We start from the raw sequence: 20,131 nt of genomic DNA on the forward strand, positions 1-20,131 counted from the left end.
AAATCAAATATTTAATTAGGAATGCAATGCTAAAGATAAAATAATCTTATCCATACATGAAATCATAGTTTATTTAATAAAATAATAACCAAATACTCAGTTGTTCCTGATGCTCCATACTATTGGTGACTAACATTTAAGGAAAAATTATTCAGACGTTTGTAATTCCAAGTGAGAAATTTTCACTTTTACGTAATATGAAAGTAAGTCGCTAGTTTTACACCCAATCGGGGGAAAGTGGAGAGATCTCGCCAAGTGAAGAGCCTCGTCGCTCGCTTTCTGGCAACCCGGCCGAGTATCAAGTGATCGGTGTGTACATGTCTGCTGCGAGAGACCCTCACATCTGATTAGAGAACGAGAGAGTGCGCTCCGCACGGAATTCTTCGCTTACTGAACGGTTTTTCCTTGTTGTTCGGCAAGTAAAATTTGTGTGTCCGATGGAATTTTTTTAGCCTCATGGATTTTGGATAATTGGGATACCATAGAAGGTTCCAGGATGCTGGGAAGAGATACTTAGAATTTTGGGTAAGTAACTTCTTCCTTTGGTGTCAATGACCTGACTCCAAACTCCGGTATGCTGCATGTTCATTAAAGAAAATGTCATAACTTTGGGGAATAATTTTGTACATTCTCTTTTGGAGAAAATGATCTAAACTGTCCCGAAAAGGGAAATTTTTACTATTCCATCAAATGTTTTTGTATACTTATTTTTACTTCCTAGAACGGCACACATAGAAAAAAAACACAAATAAGTTGGATAAATGTTTGTTGTCATTCTTATGTGAATAAATAAGTGCGGCGCTTTTGAAGTTTGTCTGTGAAGAGAGTAATGAACTTTGAGTCCAATGGTGTCTACTTTTCTGTTTTCCATCCATAGGAAAAGTGAGAGTAAGCGAATGCAGAGGGGTCATTGAACCTCTCTTCAGGTACGGTTCAAGCTCTCACAATTCGAAGAAGGAAAGTAAAGGATTATTCTCATTTCACTATCGATAATATGGAATTGTGATTAACTTATTTATTAAAAAATGATTGTGAAAATTAAAAATATCGCATTTGTTTTGATATCGTTTATCATGTTACGTATGGTGAGTGTCTCTTATTTTTATTTCTATAGTTTAATGTTCTTGTTATTATGCCATGTTTTGAAATGAAAACATCCATGTCATAAAAATTAAGGAGATTTAATTTTTCGATGCTATTTAAATACTAAATGTGTTATTTGTTATATTTCCAAATTGACTCAAAACAGTTTGTATGCATTTTAGTACTATTTCAGTGATCTCCTGTACGTGTGCTATAATGATGAAAAAGTGTCGAAAATAATTTAGAGAATTTACTGAGACACAACTATTGATTGGATCATTTTGTTATTTTCTTTGCTCTATATGAAGATATTTGGATTCGTATGAGCTACAATTAAGATCCGATCCGACAAAGGTCATTGCCTGGGATCACTATCGGTCAATAGAGGGCGCCAGGAGCGAATGACTTTTCTTCTTATTTATGTTTTGAGGGGAATTTGTTACGTTTTCTTCGTTTTTATTTCTTATTCTCTCTTTCATGATCTATTAGAATATTTTCTAACGAATTCTTATATTATCTTTGATTTCTTTTGGGCTGTTCTTTTATGTATTTCGTAATTTTGAGGTTAATTAGTACCCATAGGAAGTGTATCGTAACAATTTGAGATAAGGAGGGAAGAATTAAATTACTATTGCATTGATTACTATTAAATTACTATATCAAATGTTATATCTATTGGAAAATTTTTTGCAATATTATATTGGAATATTTTGAAATGTTACATTTATTGGAAAAAGTTTTGAGTGCATGTTTAAATTTATTGTTAATTTTTTTTTATTTCTAATTTTTATTGAATCACAGACAAAAGTAATGCAGAGTATATTATGCAACTTTTAAAATGCATAACAATATAATTCTATAAAATGAACTCTAACGATATGAACTATTTTAATAAAAAGATAAAGAATTTAGGATACAGAATACTCCTATATAAGGAGGAATGTATTGTGTTTCTCTCTTTCTGGCCTTTCAAAATATTTATTGTTGTATTCTGCTACAGCAGTTTTTAGACTCAAATCCCCCCCCCCCACACACACACATGCATATAGATGTTAAAAGCAAGCATTTCTTTTATCTTAATAAAACACAATAATTTATAGTCATGTAAATGACAGCATAATCAATAATCATAATAATAAATCATTCTTCATGCCTTTTCTTCAACGAATTACAAATTGAATTAAAAAAAAGTGTTTGTTTCTCAGAAAATTACAGTTTTTTACTGATTCTGAGTGACGTTAACTATTGTATGCGGAATGAATTCTGTACTGGGGAAAATTAGCATTCATTCCAGAGAAGAAATAATGATTCCCCTTAAATTCACAGAATTTCATTTTCTGAAAAGAAATTTTAATAGCTATGACTCCTTCTCAATAATAGATATGCACGCCATCTCACTCATTAGTTTGATTTTAGTTTAAGAGCTAATGAAGAGCAGTTTGAAAAGTTTCGTCTGAGCTGTAACATATAGGAGGAAAGATTTCGAAGCCTTTTTTTTTTATTATTATTATTTCTGAGCGAAGAAAAACAATAAATTAATTATTCACCTATAAATATCCAGGTTTAATATTTGAATCTTGCCATAGTATATAAAATCTTCCACTGATATCTGCTTTTGAAATTTATACTAAATTTCTTGGTCATCCATTTTAAAATTTTAAAAAATTTATTTTGAATTTTTAACATTCACATTTTGCAGGAAATTGACTTCATTTTTTTTTTAAAGAAAGCAGTTTATTATTACTATTTTTTTAACATTAAAAAAAATCTAAAAAGCTGCGTCATATTATTTAAAAAATCCTTCTTTCTTTTATTTTTCTTGATTCTTTTTTTTAATTTAATTTGTTTTGAAATTTCAAAAATAATTGGCTTTTCTTTAAGTATGATGATTTATAAAGATTATCGAATATTGAGTAATTACAAAATATCTTTATACTGTATTTTTTTCGTTATATATATAATATATATCGATTATTGTATTTTTAGTTTAAGTGGAAGTTTTTATATTTTAAAAAATGATTTTTCAATTTTAGAATAATAAAATAGGGGATATTTCACTGATTACAGAAATGTATAATTCGAATAAGTTTGAAAAGTCGACATTAAATTATCCTTTGACAATGTTTCTAGTAGAAAATCCTATGATAGAAAGGTAATTTTTTGCCTTTTATTCAAAATACGTTTTTTTTTTTTTTTTTTTTTTTTTGCTGTTGTTGTTTTTAACTTTTGGTACCCATAGAACGCATTCAATACATTGCAATATTTTCATTACAATGTTACTTTAGAAGCTGTATATAAAGCAAAATATCATATTTTTTTTTAGATTTGCTAGTTACACGGCATTCATTTTTTTTTTTTTTTATTACTGATTTAAGGTTCTGAATTTGAAAAATATCGTTTCATAACATGTATTCGATTTGCCTTTAAAAAACAAATATTTTAAGAAACAAATATTTTTCTACTGTTTTATAATTAAAATAAACCATTTACTCTAATTTACTGAAATTTGTGCCCTAAATTTTCTATCAGATATTAAATTTTACTTGCAAAAAGCTCCTCTTTATTTACAACTGAAATTTCGAGAACGTCCCTCAAAAAATTTAACTTCTTGCCTTAAGGCAAAACGTTCCCTATTTCAATTTATTATAATGATTATTATTATAAAGAAACCTCGCATTTTATTCATTGCGTGTTTCATATTTCTATTTAGTGGAGTAAATAAGTTTATATTTCCTACTGCAACAATTTCATAAGAAAGAACTTTCATTTCTGAGCATCGTTGTCATGTATGTTTTACATGAAATTATATATAGAACTTAGTATATACATGAAATTGCTGCGAATCATTTTATTTTTAATTTGCTCATATATTTCCAAAATCAAAGCATTCCTGAAGCTTGTCGAAAAGAAACGTCGATTTAAGAAATCTCTCTTACTTCATACGCGTGTCAAACAAGGGATTGAAATGAACTTCCAGTCTGAATACATACATTCTGTGGATCATTCAAGAAAAAGAACGAGTGGAATCTTATGCAATTTTAATGTTATCTATTTAGTCGCTTTTTTTCACATGTTCTGGAATAGAAGACGTATATCGATTCTGATCTAGATAAATCCATAGGCCAAATTTCACTTATGTACTTTGTTTTATGTATGAGTTACACGCATGCGGATTAACGGACGTACAAAGATTCGGGTTCAAAATATTAAGTCCGCCTCAATATAATATACGGAATTTCATTCTTCGCATTTGAGAGTGATTACTTTCTCAGATAGACAGAGAAAATATGTTTTTCACTCGATATATTATTTTTACTTTCTATACGAGAAAATAAAAAGTTATCCATCGAAGTCCTTGACCCATGTCCTTGCGAGTGTGACAGGGAAGTCAGTGTCAATGTATTCAGTGTCTGTATTAAAAAAAAAAAAAATTGAACTGTATCTACTTATTTTTAGAATATTTTTGCAGACTTTTAATGTTAAAGAAACTGGCAGACGAGGGTCTACATTGAGGTTCTCTTTTATGAAATCTTTTTCAAAAAGGGAACATTCGACCAACCCTTTCTTCTTGGCTTTAAATAGAATTCTATTTGGTGACAACAGAGGAATATTACATTAAATATTCAGTGTTCATCCACATTCAAAAATAATGATTTCCTTCTAGCTGTTATGTTGAAAAGCAGACATGCAAAAGGATTTGATCAAACGCGCAGATATTTACTGACCTTTGGATTGAAAATTTCTCATGACATAAAAAAAAGTCTTTTTCTTTCGTATGATCAATGAAGGAAATGATGCAAACTATTTTGTTAAAATAGATCGATTCTTAATGAAAGCTTACGTTGCAAATGAAAGAGAAATTTTCGTTCTTCTCTTGAAAGCAGAAACTGGATTTTTAATTTATGATTAATGGAGCTGAATCATAATACCCTGATAGTTTAGTTTGCACCGTGACGAACATCTGTATTTCAAAGCGCGGATTTTGATGATATGTGGCGGAGGGTGAATGACCTCCGCTTCACCTGCGCGCGCTCATTGACTCGCTCGAGTGTCGTTTCTGTACGGTAGAATGTGCTGGGATTGTTTAGTAAATATTTCTGCTTTTCAATAAACTCGGTGTCATTTATTGGAAAGATGCAGTCTCCTTGTGTTTTGACTCTTTCATATTTTAAAATAAGAAACCAAAAGGAATCAAAAAGAGAAGGAAGTAAATTATAAATAACTTTTAATTAGGATAGTTTTACTTTGATGGAGAAACTTCCTTTTAATCAAAACTTATGTTTTCACTGGAGGTGTGACGTCATAGATCTGCTTCCTAATTGAAATAACGCTTTGCAGTTTTGGATTCAGTAAAAGTTATTTTTTTACAACCAAAGTTGTACATTTCACTATTTTTAATATTGCATTCAATCGTGAAACAAGTGCAAAATAATTTTTTTTATCTTATTTACTTAAAGCCGAAGTTTATAACAAATATTGAGATTTCTATAAAAGGGTATGATTAGCTTGTGTAAGCTTCACAGCTTAATTGACTCATTTAATAAAGCAACCGGTTGGGCATTCTAATAATAAAAAGTGGCAAACTTTCCATTTGATTCAATTGAATAAGACTGCAATCACAAGGAGCTAAGGAGCTAAAGAAATATTTGGGTGTTCGAAGATGCGAAATCCTCATCATAACCTTTAAGGCTTTACTTTTGTTAAGATTCACGCAGTTCTTATCATTTCCGCATTAATTAAATCACACAATAATTTAGATATATTTTAATAAATAAGGACTATAATATTATTAAAATAACAAGAAAAGTAGTTGAAAGAGAAAAATTCACACCGAGATTTGGATAAAGCCACCGAAGCTGTGTCCGAAAAAGCTATTTTAAAACTATGCCAAAGCTAAACAGATGAAATATGGTATGTAAAAAATAAAAAAAAAACTGTTTTTTTCTATTAAATTTTGTATTAAGCCCATCAGTGAAAATTGTGTCTGTCTGACCATTAATGTGAACTCTTCAACTCAAAAGATAGATATATGAGCTAGATATATGAAATTTGGCAAATGATTGTATTATCGAAACTACAGGTTTTATTCAAGCAAGTTTTAAAATTGATTTCTGTCGTGAAATAATCCATTTTAAAATGTGAATTCTGTAGAAGAAAAGATGGATGCACTACGAAATTGTAATGAAAATAGAATAAAACAAATGATGATAACTTTCAGTTTTAGACATACACAATCAACATAAGGTTGCAAATAATGGGTTTCATCCTAGCCTTTCATTTTTTCATACTGGCAATTAGAGCAGATCATTAAAAGGCGTTTCCTCAAGGTCCTTAAGAAGCAAAACGGTTGTTGTCTTCTCTTCACATTTTCAGATTTCAAATGAAAAATGTAGGTTAAAGAAAATGAAATTTTCTTTCTTTTTTTTTTAATATTTAGCGCCATCAATCTGTTAATGATGCGAGCTTAAATTTAAATAAGAAAAACGCATTCATTTCTCAAACGTTTGATTGGAATAATTTTTTAAAAGAATGTAAGGAGAAAAAAGTAGATAGAATGAACAAAAAGATAGTTTTGTTAAATTCTAAAGAATTCTGAGTCTTCTGTATGGCCACGTATCCTACTTACCCCCCCCCCCCCATCTAAAACCTTGAACCAAGAGTAGATTGCACTCTGACCCATAGGAGCGATTGGGAATAATCCTGGAAAAGGTACTTGAGATTCGGGCTCTATCCAGCAGATGTCTGTTAAAAGGAAGCACCAGCGGTCTTCTCTGAAGCTCACTTTTATGAAGACTCAGAATGCAACTCAAATCATTTTCGGATCTCATTAGTGAAGTTCTTCTCTGCAACATCCGAACCGAGTCAGCTGAAGGGGTTGGTCTCCTTGAAACTCTCACAGCATCAAGTTGTGGAAATCCTCCATATCAACGAATCGGTGTTTTCAAAGTGATGACATCTACAAGTTCGATACCTCCGCCTTCCGAAATATCTAATTGACCAATTCTTACAGAATTCTATTGCGAGTTTTGATTGAAGCAATGGATGGGTTTCCATATTTTTTTAACCTTTATGTGGTTATACGGTTATTTATTTGTATATTTATTTGATTATATTATTTATTTTTGTATATATATATACAAAAACGGATTATACGTTTGAAAGACAAACAGAGAACACTTAATCTATATGATTCTCTTTAGGTGAAATTTTTTTGAGTCAAGGATTTGGTTGGCTAATAGAAAAATTAAAAAAAAAAAAAAAACTGATAATCATATCTAAAAGAAGACTTTTTTTTTCTTTCTACTTTAAAGACTGATTCCTGTATAAGCTGTAATAGTATTTCACATTTCTCTTTTTCAGGCGAAGTTCTGTTCAATTTCGATTCACAACCAGTTATTTTTCCAAAATTAATTTTCTTCTGAAATGTGAAAAATTAAAAGATTTGTTATTAATTAGTATGCTTTGTTTTCCCATTACTATAAAAATTAGTAGAAAGAGTGAATTTTAAATGGATACTTTATAGTTAAATTTGCATTGTTATTTTTTTTTTAAGTCTTTTAAGTTTTTGTAAAAAAGGGGTTTTGGTATATTAAGATGAGAGTATTAGAGATTGGATCAAACGTTTGATGCTGGATCCAACGTTGATTTAGCTTCTTGTGCTTTTACATTTGACAGATTTAATGATTATGAGATTGCAATTATGATGATGTGATAAACTTGATCCATCTAGATCGTTTCGGTACAGTCTGGCAAACAAAATTTGTTGATTCCCTGCAAATTTTGGCAGAAATTTACAATTTCTTTGTAAATACTATATATAACATTTTATCTTTGCTGTGTTCATAGACAGGCACAATTGCAAAAGTGGTTTTATTGAATCTACAGTTTTTTTTTTAAATATTATTTATATTTTCTCTTCGTATACTTGAAAGTCAAAATGTATGCTGCTGAAAAGAAAAGCTTTATAAAGAAGTTTTGATTTTTGAGTGCACTTCTCATTATAATAAAATAAAAATCAAAAGCCTTGTAAATCCAAAATTATGAGATTGCTCGTGTTGCTTCAAGATGAATTAGAATTCGCATAAATATAACAATACATATAATTTTTGCTCAGTACAATTTCATTAACTGAAATTAAATTTATTTCTCTGATGACAGTTTCTTTCAGCTGCAGAAACAGAAACTTTTCTTTCTCTAAAACAAGTGGAAAAAGCAAACCTATTTATTAAGAAACCTATTTATTAAGTGGTTTGATGCTTTTATTTCAATCATAAAAACGTTTTTCTTAACGTTATATATATATATATATAATATGGTATGAAGTGAAAAGGCGTCTTTTTCATAATGAATTAAAAATAAAATAAATATTTTGAATAAATTTTTTCCCAAACGTATGAAAAGTTGCTTCATTCAAAGAAACGTACAATGTTGCTTCATTTTACTTGGTGTCCTATTGATCAGTATTTATTAGAAATGAAGTCACAGTCATGCAGTTTTTGGATAACAACCAAGAAAACACAAGAATGTCATGGAAAATCTGTTGACTGAAATCTTTTTTTGAACTGATTCCATAGCGATGTCAGAATGCACGAAACCAATGAGTCATTTTCCCAGTGGGCTTGCCGAAATCATTTCCACCCATTTGATATTCTACCAGACATCTATTACTTCAAACATGAGGAGTGAATTGTTCTGAATGAAATGCAATTTTCTTGAGGATCAGTTGCCTTTTTAGTAATTTTAAAATCCATCTGACTTTATTTAATAATATCTCCATCTTTTAGAAAATTAAGCTGAAATCTTATTCCATCACTTACATGTGAACATAATTCCAAAGCGCATTACGCGTGGTGGATAAAATTTCATTTCTAATTTTAACAAATCTTCTAAATAATTTCAAAATGATTTGAAAAGCGTGATTAGAAACTGATTAGAAACATCTTACTTGTACCTTTAAATATTTTGCAGCCTAAATATCCCACAAGAAATATTTTTACACATCTCGTGTGTTTTGAAAATAGGATGTTAATGTTCAATTTAAATTGTCTGTCCCTAAAATATCATTTCTAATTATTGATACAAGAATACTATTAAAAATTAGAATTAAACAGAGGCGATTTTGAAAATGACTGTTTTCTTATGAGAAATGAATTCTACTTTCTATAGATGGGACTCTTTATGGGTCAATGGGCTGCTACGCTACACTTGGAGCCTTTGTTTCTTGGTGTACAATGACCTTCGTCAGCGAGATCAACGCACCGGCTTATGTTAATCACTCGGACAGAGGCATTGCACTCGTGCGGTTCTTCACCTTTTCAAATGACACACTTTCAATCAAAATTCAAGTCGATCAGTAGGAGTGAACGGATAAAAGTATACAAAAATCTCGTTCATATAAATAAAGATAATATTATTAATAGATGATAAAAGTTATAATTTAAAACTGCGCAGTGTTGCATGTTTGTAATTTTTAGATTTTCAATGATTTTAAATAATTGATTGTAAAAATAATACACTTGCAGTAGGACATTTTATTTCAATGATGAGTTTAAAAAGTTAACTTTTTAAATGCAATAATCATTTACCTCACACTAATTTCAGTAAATTTACAGAACTATTGCGGGAAAATCTTTCGGAAGTCCAAATTAAAATCTGATGCACTGATATTTTCTTTTGCTCTTAGCACGCAAGAAAAATGCACGTAGATGCAATTGTTTCACGTTTATTTCAATAAATTTACAGAAATGTTGTGGTAAAATCTTTCGGAATTCCGAATTAGCATCTAATGCATTTACATTTTCTTTTGCTCTTAGCATGCAAGGAGAATGCACGCAGATTGGTAGTAATTTGTCTAATTCTCACTTCATAATGGATCTTTTTACTCCCATTCTAATTGAAGAAGTGATTTGATTTAATTTCATTTAATTATTTTTATATTTGATGAAAAATTATTAAGATTCTAATTAAAATAAAAATGGTACAAAATGAAATAACTCACCTTCATTTTAAGTAATTTGTTAGGTTTACTTTTAGTAATAAGAAAAAAGTGAAAAAATATTTTCGTTTTTATCTATGCAGGCTATGTATTTTATCTATGATATCAAAAAGTACTACTTCTAAATGTGAACTTCAAAATACACTACTTTAACTGTACTACACTGTTGTACAACTCAAAATATACTACTTTAATTTCGCACAAACGCCTCTCTGAAAACTAAGAGAACCAAAATGCACAACGAATTCAAATATTCAAAAAAATTATTTTATATTCAATAATTTATGAAATCTATTTTTTTCATCAAAATTTTAATATTAGCTGATAATTGTCAGCGACAAATTGAGTGAAATTGAACAAACCAGTTAAATGAAAGTTATGTTCATTTCAATGAACAGTTTATCCTTTGTCTTTCTACCATCCTTATCTGAAATATTAAGGCGTGGGATGTCCTTGCCTTGTGTTGCCCATTTACATAGCACTATTACCATCATTTTCACCGAAACCGAAAAATGGGCCTCAATCCTTAACATTGTCTAGTTGTTGCATGTCAATGACCTTGATAAAACGATTCCTTCGTCTCAAAATGAATCACTTTTTATGCAGTGATATCTGAAATATTAAGTAAATAAAAATAATAAAACATCGTGATCTAATTGTTTCCATAAATAATGTCATTCTTTATCGAAATCTGCAAAATTTTTTAAGCTTAATAATTTTACTTAAAAATCTCTTTTATTTCTCTTTAAAAAAGACACAACTATTTGGTTTTATGGCTTTTATGTTTGGTTTTGAGCAATATAATTATCTAGACAAATAATCTAATCCAATCGTGCAGTTTTTTTCGAAATAAACCAGAGTTCTTTTTCAAGTTATGTACAGTCATAAAAATAAAAATAAAAAAATAATTAAAAAAACCTATGAAATTTTGTTATTTATTATCGCATCTTCATAAAATTGGTGTCTATAGAAATGGCTTGAAAGGTCACGTTTGTTGAGATAGACAAACTGTTTAACCGAGTTAAGTAACATAGTTAATTAAGTACCATCTCGAAATTTTCACCATTGCGGAAATCGAGATATTTTAATTATTCGAATCAGCGGCTCTTTTTATGTACGTATATCAAATTTCGTTCCCAAATTCACAGTAGTTATTGAGATATATTTAATTTTGTTTGATGAAAACTCCGCCCAAAAAGAGCCCACCCACTATATATTAGGTAAGCCTCAGCTTGTTAATAGAAAAATAAGTCTTTTTTCGCGTATCCCAGGAATTTCGGAGGAGCAAGCAAAATTACTCAGATTTATTCTTAATATGAGCATGTTTTTTTTTTCTTTCTTTTTTCGAAATATACATTTTTTCTTTTTATTTAAATATTGAAGAGTTTGCATTACTTTTAAAATCGATTCATTATTTAGTCTTTTTTTTAGTTGATCCCACCCTACTTAAAAAATTAAGATACATCTTAATTTTTATGACGAATGAAATACATTGTTTAACTCATTTTTTAACTTAAAAAGTCGTTGATTGGGAAAATGTGAATGCCGTAAAGACGTTTTAAGCCAATGAAATTATCGGTGTTTATTAAAAGGATGGACTTTTATTTTCAGGTGGAAACAATTGTTAATCGGATAGAAGATTTATTAACTTTAAGCTACTGTATATATAAGCTATATATATATAGTATATATAAGGATTTATAAGCTACTGTAAGAATGATTGAGTGATGGACATTCTTTCTGTTATGCAACGGCTGATGTAATGAAGATAAATAAATTCAAAGCCAAGCACATTATCATATTACAATATCTCGAAAAAGATGTTCTAAAATAATATTTTTTCATAAACGAAATTCCAAAGAGGAGATAATTTTATAACTCTGAGAGCATCATTTTAAGGATATTTTAAAAATATTTTCCACATAATTAAAGAAATGTATGAATGAGTGCTCAACATTAAGCCATTAAGTATATAAATAATAGGTCCTAAATAATTTAGTTATAAATAATAGGCCCTAATTTCTTATTTTAGCGTTAATTTATATCCTGAATGGTAAAAAGTTATACAGATTTCCTTGGATTTCTATTTTATTTTATTGCCAACGATAACTGCCGGAAAAGAATAAAAATTAATTAAACATTCCAACCGATAGTCTGTCCAGGAATCAAATTTTATATCGTATGTGCGGATAAAAACATTTACTTTTTTTAAAAAAGCAAAACTCATGTAGAATTAAAATCGTCTGATCTAAAAATAATTTTAATATTTAACTAACTGTGATATTATAATAGCCATTAAAGTTCCTGCTTTCTGAAAAGTAGATCTATGAATACAAATAAATTTAATATACGGTCCCTCAAAAAGTGGGCTTTGCAAATCGTCCGCGGGAATTTTACAATTTCGTAAATATTTTGAAAACAATTTGGGTATGCGCACATTTTTTTTTTTTTTTTTTTTTTTTTTTTGCATTTTAGCATGTCAGTTTTGCCCCCATGGAAAAATTTTACTATGTTACAATTCAGCCCTCCCCCTATTCATCTTTAAAAATTCTTAAAAATATTAAATTTATATTATTTATACATTTATTTCGTGACTTTATGAAAAATTATAGTTTTCTTTGGGTGAGTGAAATTTTTTTTGAGAAATATATAATAGTTTCCGAGATATCGCCAAAAGTTCATAAGGGTCATTTAACATTGTAAGCAACTTTTTCCAAAACCCTATAACTCTCGAAATTATTATCAGAATTCCATAAAATCTCATTGAGAGGTTGATTTTATTATAAATTGATTCAGTAAAAAATTTCGAGATAGTAGTTAATTAGCTATGTTAATTAACTTGGTTAGTCAGTTCGTCTATCTCTAGAAGCCTGTCCCATCGAGTTATTTCCATCGACACCAAATTTCTGAAATAAATAATAACTATAATAATAAGAAGCAATAAATAACAAAGTTGCAGAGGTGTTCCGTATATTTATTTATTTTCTTTTTTATTGTTGTTGCTGTTGTTGACGACTGTCTCAATTTTTCGTACAGAAATGTTTTACTTTTTTATATAAGAGTACGATGCAAAAAATCTTTTGAACTCAGCAAGAATTTTGAAATTTCGTTTGCGATCTTATAATTAAGATAACATCGCTCTAAATGGAACAAGTAAGCTGGATGAAAGATTTGAAAAGATTTTGCCAATCAAATTTTTGACTCAATCCGTGTAGAAGAGTTCGTTGGTCTCTCTATTCAAGGGCGAGCTTGAAAGATCAAGTATTATAAATTACATTTTCTTCCTTTTGAAAAGAAAGCATGTCATACAAGATGCTATTTTGATTCTTTTTATATGAATTCTTGCATGCATTCTGTAAAGAGAAAATTACTGTAATGTGATTTCAGTCTCTTATTATTAAAGAATTTTTTTTGTCATGATTGGTTTATTAATCAGTTAGATTGTTCTGAGAAAGTCAGATTGTTTTTATTTAAATTATGTTAAGCACAAAATATTGAAGAAACGATTAATTTAAAAAAAATTAATTATCGTGTACTTTAAAATAGATAGATAAATAAAATAAGTTAATGTATAAATAAAAAGCAATCTTTTTGAACTATTCCTCTATCTTAGTGTTTCCTCTTCATTTATTCAAAGAATATCATAATATGTGGAATTATTCCGTTAAAAATAATTCGTATCACATGATTCACTTCTAAAAACATACAAATGGGATTATAATAACGTTTATTGTAATTCGAGTCCTTCTAATTAAAAGTCGCTTCATTTTTTTATTTATAATAAAAGTTGCTCAAATGATAAGCATAATTTTCTTCAATAAAATAATTCAATATTTGATGAAACAATTAAAACTGTTTGAATTTCATTGCAACAGTGAAATATATTGTTGGAAATGGAACCAACGAAAAAAATGTCAAAATTCAGAAGAAAAATGACACGAAATATTTGTGTCAGTATAAAGATGATTTTTCAAAATTTTAAAATGGTGTGAGAATCACATTTATGTTATAAAACTTTTAGATGTAATCGCAGAAAATCTCAATTAAAATATTTTTGAGTTAAATCGCCCCGAGATCCACAATCCCACCTTTCAAAGTGTTTTTCTATCAAATCTAAAGGAAATGATCAGCACCAACGCATACACACTTTCCTCTTCATTTTTAATAGGAATAGAGGCTCTTTGAAAATTGCGGTAATAAAAGTACATGTTTTAAATGAGAAGCAGAGAATTCTACACTTATCAGCAATTTATTGCTCAATTATCTCACTTATCAATTCTTTTTATTATTTATAATAATCGAATTTCTTTTATTGTTGCTTTTGGTATTTTCCCCAATTATTATTGCAGTTTGAAGCACACACGTAACCAAAGAACGAGTTCAAAAATTGACATTATTGAGTGTGAAATAATGAGTACGAGTGTGAAAAATGGACAGTGATGTAGGCAAATCCTATTGGACAGTGACTACAAACTAACTTTTAGTGTATTTCGCTCAATAGAATATACTGGAAGTATCTAGCCAGTTTACATAAATAAAGACAGAGTGAATGTTGTAAGGAATCTTCGTTACTCATCTCAATGAATTTCCATTCATTCTTATTTCTTGTGGAGAATAGCATTATATATATATATTTATTTGACAATTCAGTTTTTCCAGCAATCTTTCAGCAAATATATTTCGTCAATATATTTTTCAGTCTTCTTTCAGAATATATTTATTCTTTGTATTTGTCTATTCCTTCTGCATAACTAAATTTCTGAAAGATGTCAAAAATTAGCGGACAATTAATTTGAAAGTATTTTTTTTATATCTTATTACAGGACATATCATTTTTTAAATTTCTAATAAATAAGTATCATATCCCTCTTTTATTTCTCACTAGACTGAAAAAAGTCGCCATTATGTTCAGTGCAATATCTGTGTTTCTAATAGTTGCAGAAATATGGATTGATTTTTTTAAAGATATTTGCTCATGAGAAGTGCCTGTGAAATAGCAAATTATTAGATAATTGGATGAATCATGGATAGATCTCGTACAAAAATCAGTCTTTATAAAATCTGATCTATTGAAAATAAATATATTTCGCAAGGATACTTTGTTTCTATATTTTTCTCATCGTGAGATTTAATAAAATGGTATTTAACTCAAAATTATTATTTGTTTTATTTCTTCTCAATGGAATTGTCTGCTGCTTAGTCAACTCATCAGTTTTCTGATGAACAGCATCAGTCTACAATAATTCTGCAATAATGTCATTCTGAATATTATAAAGGGATCACGAAAAAGATTTTTTAAAAATTTCGCTGTATATCTCAATATTTATTATCTGTAGAAATTTTTTCAAAGATTTCTTATTTCAATCAAACATTCAAGAATATTCCATGGCAAAGAAATCTATAAAAACTAGATTGAAGGAAAACCTAATATAAGGGGGGAAAGCCATAAAAAATGTTATAAAAAATAAAAAATATTGTTTTATATTATTGTAAATTCTGTAAATATTTATTTCTATTATATCTTCTGTAAATACTATGGTTTTTATAAAATTTCTGTCATGCCTATCAAACCGTTCAGTGACCAGAATGGTTATGGATACGAGGCTATGAAAAGGGCTCTGTTTCACATCAAATTACTTGTGACGCTGTTCATCTCGAACCCCCTCCAATGTTTCAAGTGCTAACGCTTTGGCCCCTCAAAAACAAATTGCCACTGGTATGTCCGCTGTGCAGAAAACGGCCATGACAGGCGTCAAAGTACTGTACTTAAACGTAGTGATCATACATTCTACTTTCGATCCTGCCCGCATTGGCAATTAGAAAACGAATAACAACCCCTAATAATCTTCTTATCTTATCCTGAAACCAAGCATAGGATTCAATCTGAAACCTTACTACTTTTACTTACTTGATAACTGCATTTACATTATGTATCCGGACATTTTCTAATAGACGCATTTTTCCGATTATCTGTAGACCGTCTTTGAACTTCGACCATGTCAAAGAACTGACAATTTCTTGTAAAGATTCAGTCACGTCGGTATTTGAGGATATCTGCCGGAAAGTAATGAAGAACAAAAGATTTTATCTTGACTCGTTGTACAGAATGCAGATATTAATTTAAACTTTCAACAATAGTTTTCTTTGCTTAGTAAGAGTTCTTTCGTGCGTTTTCGTAAATATAGCAGCCGAACACAAAGGATTGAAAATTATGACTTAGTTATCCATTTTTATACACATTATCCATAAGATTCTTGGTCTAGTCAGACCGCAAACATTTAAAATGCTAAAGGACTGAAGGGATAAAACGAACATTAATGAAATACAAATGAAAAGCTGCTATTCTGAGGATCGATATATCACTTTCTCTTCCTTTCTTATTTCAAAACAAGAATCGACTTCCTCATTTTTCTCATCAAGAAAGTGATTTTTTTTCCAACGTTCCTCTACTTCCTTAACCTCAAAGCTTCAGAATCAACAAAAACAGGACATGCGAAAACCTTCAGGGCACTATATTTTGTTACCAGAATAAGGCTATTTTCTTGAGGAAACATCAAACCAGGATATCCACTTGTAGATATTGAGGTTTATATGTATTTCCCCCCGTTAACGCATTCTGTCTATTCGTGTTGAGAGCTTTTGTTTATTTATCATATCCAGCGCTTTATATTTTATGAATCATTTGAAATCCACAATAATTAGTGATCACTCTCTACTGTTTTATGTTATGTGGAAATAGAGCAGTTAAATTTCACGTCAAAATCAGACAAAAAGAAACAATTATTACGCAATTGGCCTTGTCACCGATGCACAATTTCTTCATTTTCCCACTGTTTGTATTAACCTACTTTTCATCACTTTCCACCAGAGTTCAATCAACCCATCTATTTATAGCTAGACTAAAAATAATAATTAAAATCACATTGTCTTGTGATCGGCAGGTAGCTTTTTCCTTGCACGAAGGAAACACCAAATGAGGTCATCCGAGAGGGTTCAATCTCCTCCAGACTCAAAATGGAAAGTGCTTTCCAAAGATCCTTATTTCATTCGCAACTTAAATCTGAAGAGAAATGATTCGGGTGCATTTTGGGGAGATGAATTGTCCAATTGATTATATATTTCAAATGAGACTCTTTTCAATCATTTTCGATTCAAAAAAGGGTAGATTCAGTTTCGAAACGGTAAATTTTGCTTTCGCTCAAATAGTTTATGCATACCGTTGATCTTGCACATTGAGGTGAAACATTTTACGAGTTGAAATTCAGCTATTTTTTGTAGCCATTAATGTGTTTCGTTTTCGGAATTTGGATGCAGAAGATTGAAAGAAGCTCTGCGTAAAACTGAAATTAATTTTTCCCACCCACATGGGTATAGGCTCCAAATCTGATCGTTGAGGTTGAATTCTGTTAAAATTTGGAAGCAACACAATTCTCATTCTGAGATCTCCTTCCAGCCCTGAAGCTGAACCTTACCATTAGACCTTCAAATCATCGAGAGTTCAGCTGATTAGGAAGAGAGGGTCTATTGAAGTGTGCGGGACAGATTGGAATGAAACACAAAATGTCTTTCAGTTGACAAACAAATCCTTTTACAGCCGTGCTTATTTCTGTATAATAATAATTTTTCTTTATTTTCTTGCTAGCAAAAAAAAAATAAATAAATAAAAAATCCATCTTTTCCGAGTTCGGAAGGGATGATGTCTACCACTCGTTAAGTTTTGAACGAAATTCATCTACTGGAAGTCTGTCTGTCCTCATATATGTAAACGCAATAATGCCTTATACTTTATGAATGAATATGGTTTTATCATCAAATCTGGCATATGGTTTTATCAAATCTGTATATTTGGCCTAAATTCTGGACTAAATTTGGCATAAATCTTATTCCACTGTCTAAATATATTGCTTTTGTTAGATAATATTGAAGAATTTGGGGCACACACTGAAACCAATGAGGGTAGGGTCTTCTCGAAACTTTCTTGCATACTTTCCATGTCTCCATCCGTATAAAACTGTGAACCATGGGTAAAGCCACGAATGCCTTGCTTAGCATTGGAGAACATTCATTACGAAATATAGATCTATAAAGCCAATCGAACATTTTTACTGAGTCTATCTTTCGAATATGGATTTTGTGCAACTTTTTCCGATCGATTGGAATCAAAATTTGACACGGAGTTACAACTATAGACACAAGATCACACACCGAATTTCATTGATTTATACTATTGCGTTTAGATGCAAGCGAAAGTATAGACCAATAGACGGTCCATCTTTTGACAGATTTTGTTCAAAATTTGATAAGGATCTGCATTTTAGATGCGTAATATGTGTGCCAAATTTTATCTGTCTAGCTCTTTACGTTTTATAGTTATTGAGTTCACTTGTACTCGAATATCCAAACAGGCAAACTTCCTTTAAGGGGACTATTAAACACTTTTGCGAATTATCCACTTAGGGTGATGGAATTTTTTATGCATATGTATTAAAATGTAAATGGCCTAAATATATTTCGTTTTAAAAATCTTTTTAAAACAAAAAATATTAATTTTTTAAAAAATTTAAAAAATTATAATTTTTAAAAATTTAGAAATATTTTAGGCGACTTATTTTTTATATTTTTTCTTTTATTTTTACTTTATTATTCTATTTAAGTTAAATTGAAACAAAACGGGATATGATTTTATAATTCCAATTGAAAGTAAATTTTTAAGAAGTATTTTTATGCATACGCACTGAAATTTCATAATTTTTTTAAAACTAAAATTGGCTTTTAGCTATCTAAAAGACTCAAAGCATAAAATGCATGCATAATTTTCTTATAACGCTTATATCTTTATTATCAATTTTATGTTATTTACTTAAAAATTAAGACAACTAGAATATTTCAAAGATATTTAAATATAATTAGAACATCATTTTGAGAAAAGTCATTAAAATGTACTTATTTTTTCTCTATGCCCTTTAAATATTAATTTCATTGATTTAATAACGCTACTAGACACCTTTGGAGACAAGCCTGTTTGCCCAGATTATTGTATTCTTAGGATTAATAAGGAATTTAATTGAATCAATCTACTGCAAGTTAAAAATTGTATATATTACGAATAAAAACGGAAGTACTGCGGAGGTAATATCCAAAGAAGATAATTTTTGAATCCTAATTTAAATGTGGCAAAGACGCGTGATTGAGTGTTTTGGCGTATGATTTTGAATTTCATCATAATAGTATTTCAGATTGGAACCAAAAAAGAAAAGTTAAAAGAAAATATAAAAATAAAAGAAAGAAAGAAACTGTACAAAAATGATGTATAAATGAATGATGTATTATTTATTAATTTTTGCATTTTAAAATGATGCATAAACCCTTTCCGTGAAAGTCATTGCGATTATTCAAATTTTACACTCGATAATCTTGATTTCTTGTTTCCTCTGACTGACGCACGCGAGAATTTATATTTAGCAGCTTCATTAGTTGTTGAATTAAGTGGAACTGTAAAAACATTCAATGAAAAGCCGACCGATGATGCTTTGTTTACATTTGACTGCTGCTATTTAGCAATAAGTAATAAGAGTGATTTCTGTGCCACGTACGTTAGAGTTTTCTATAGAGAGATTTTAGTTGAATATAAACTTATATTTTGGGGATGAAACATTAAAAAGAATCTTTCATATTTTAATCCATTTTTATTTATTTCACTGCCTCCTTGATTGAATTTTGTTCAGAATTTGATAGAAATCTAAAAATTTGTCTTAAGTTCATATACCAAATTTCATCCGTCTAGTTCAAAGCGGTTTTGAATTGTCGTGTTCACAGGCAGACAGACATTATGCCACAAATGTATTTTTCGAACTAGGGGAGGGCAGCGTGAAGATTCTTCGAATTTTTGGAATCTTAACATATTTTTCGAATTCTTCGAAGAATATGTTAAAATAGAATTCATTCTGGTTTGAAAATTAACTTCACTGATCGCCAATAGTTAACTGTTCCAATTATTGGTTGTTGGTTGTCTTAAATTCACTATAATCATATATCTTTATTCTGTAAGCTTAG

General features: G+C 29.6%; 1 protein-coding gene across 2 annotated transcripts in view; it reads left to right on the forward strand.

Moving 5' to 3' along the window:
• Positions 1-362: 362 nt before the first annotated feature.
• Positions 363-20,131, forward strand: part of LOC129958987 (ecdysone-induced protein 74EF-like) — a 285,199-nt gene continuing 265,430 nt past the window's right edge. For both annotated transcript variants that reach the window (XM_056071752.1, XM_056071754.1), the window contains exon 1: positions 363-525. The gene's annotated coding sequence lies outside the window, so the exon portion shown is untranslated. The remainder of the gene's footprint in view (positions 526-20,131) is intronic.

This window comes from Argiope bruennichi, chromosome X1 (assembly GCF_947563725.1).
Source record: "Argiope bruennichi chromosome X1, qqArgBrue1.1, whole genome shotgun sequence".
Classification (NCBI taxonomy): domain Eukaryota; kingdom Metazoa; phylum Arthropoda; class Arachnida; order Araneae; family Araneidae; genus Argiope; species Argiope bruennichi.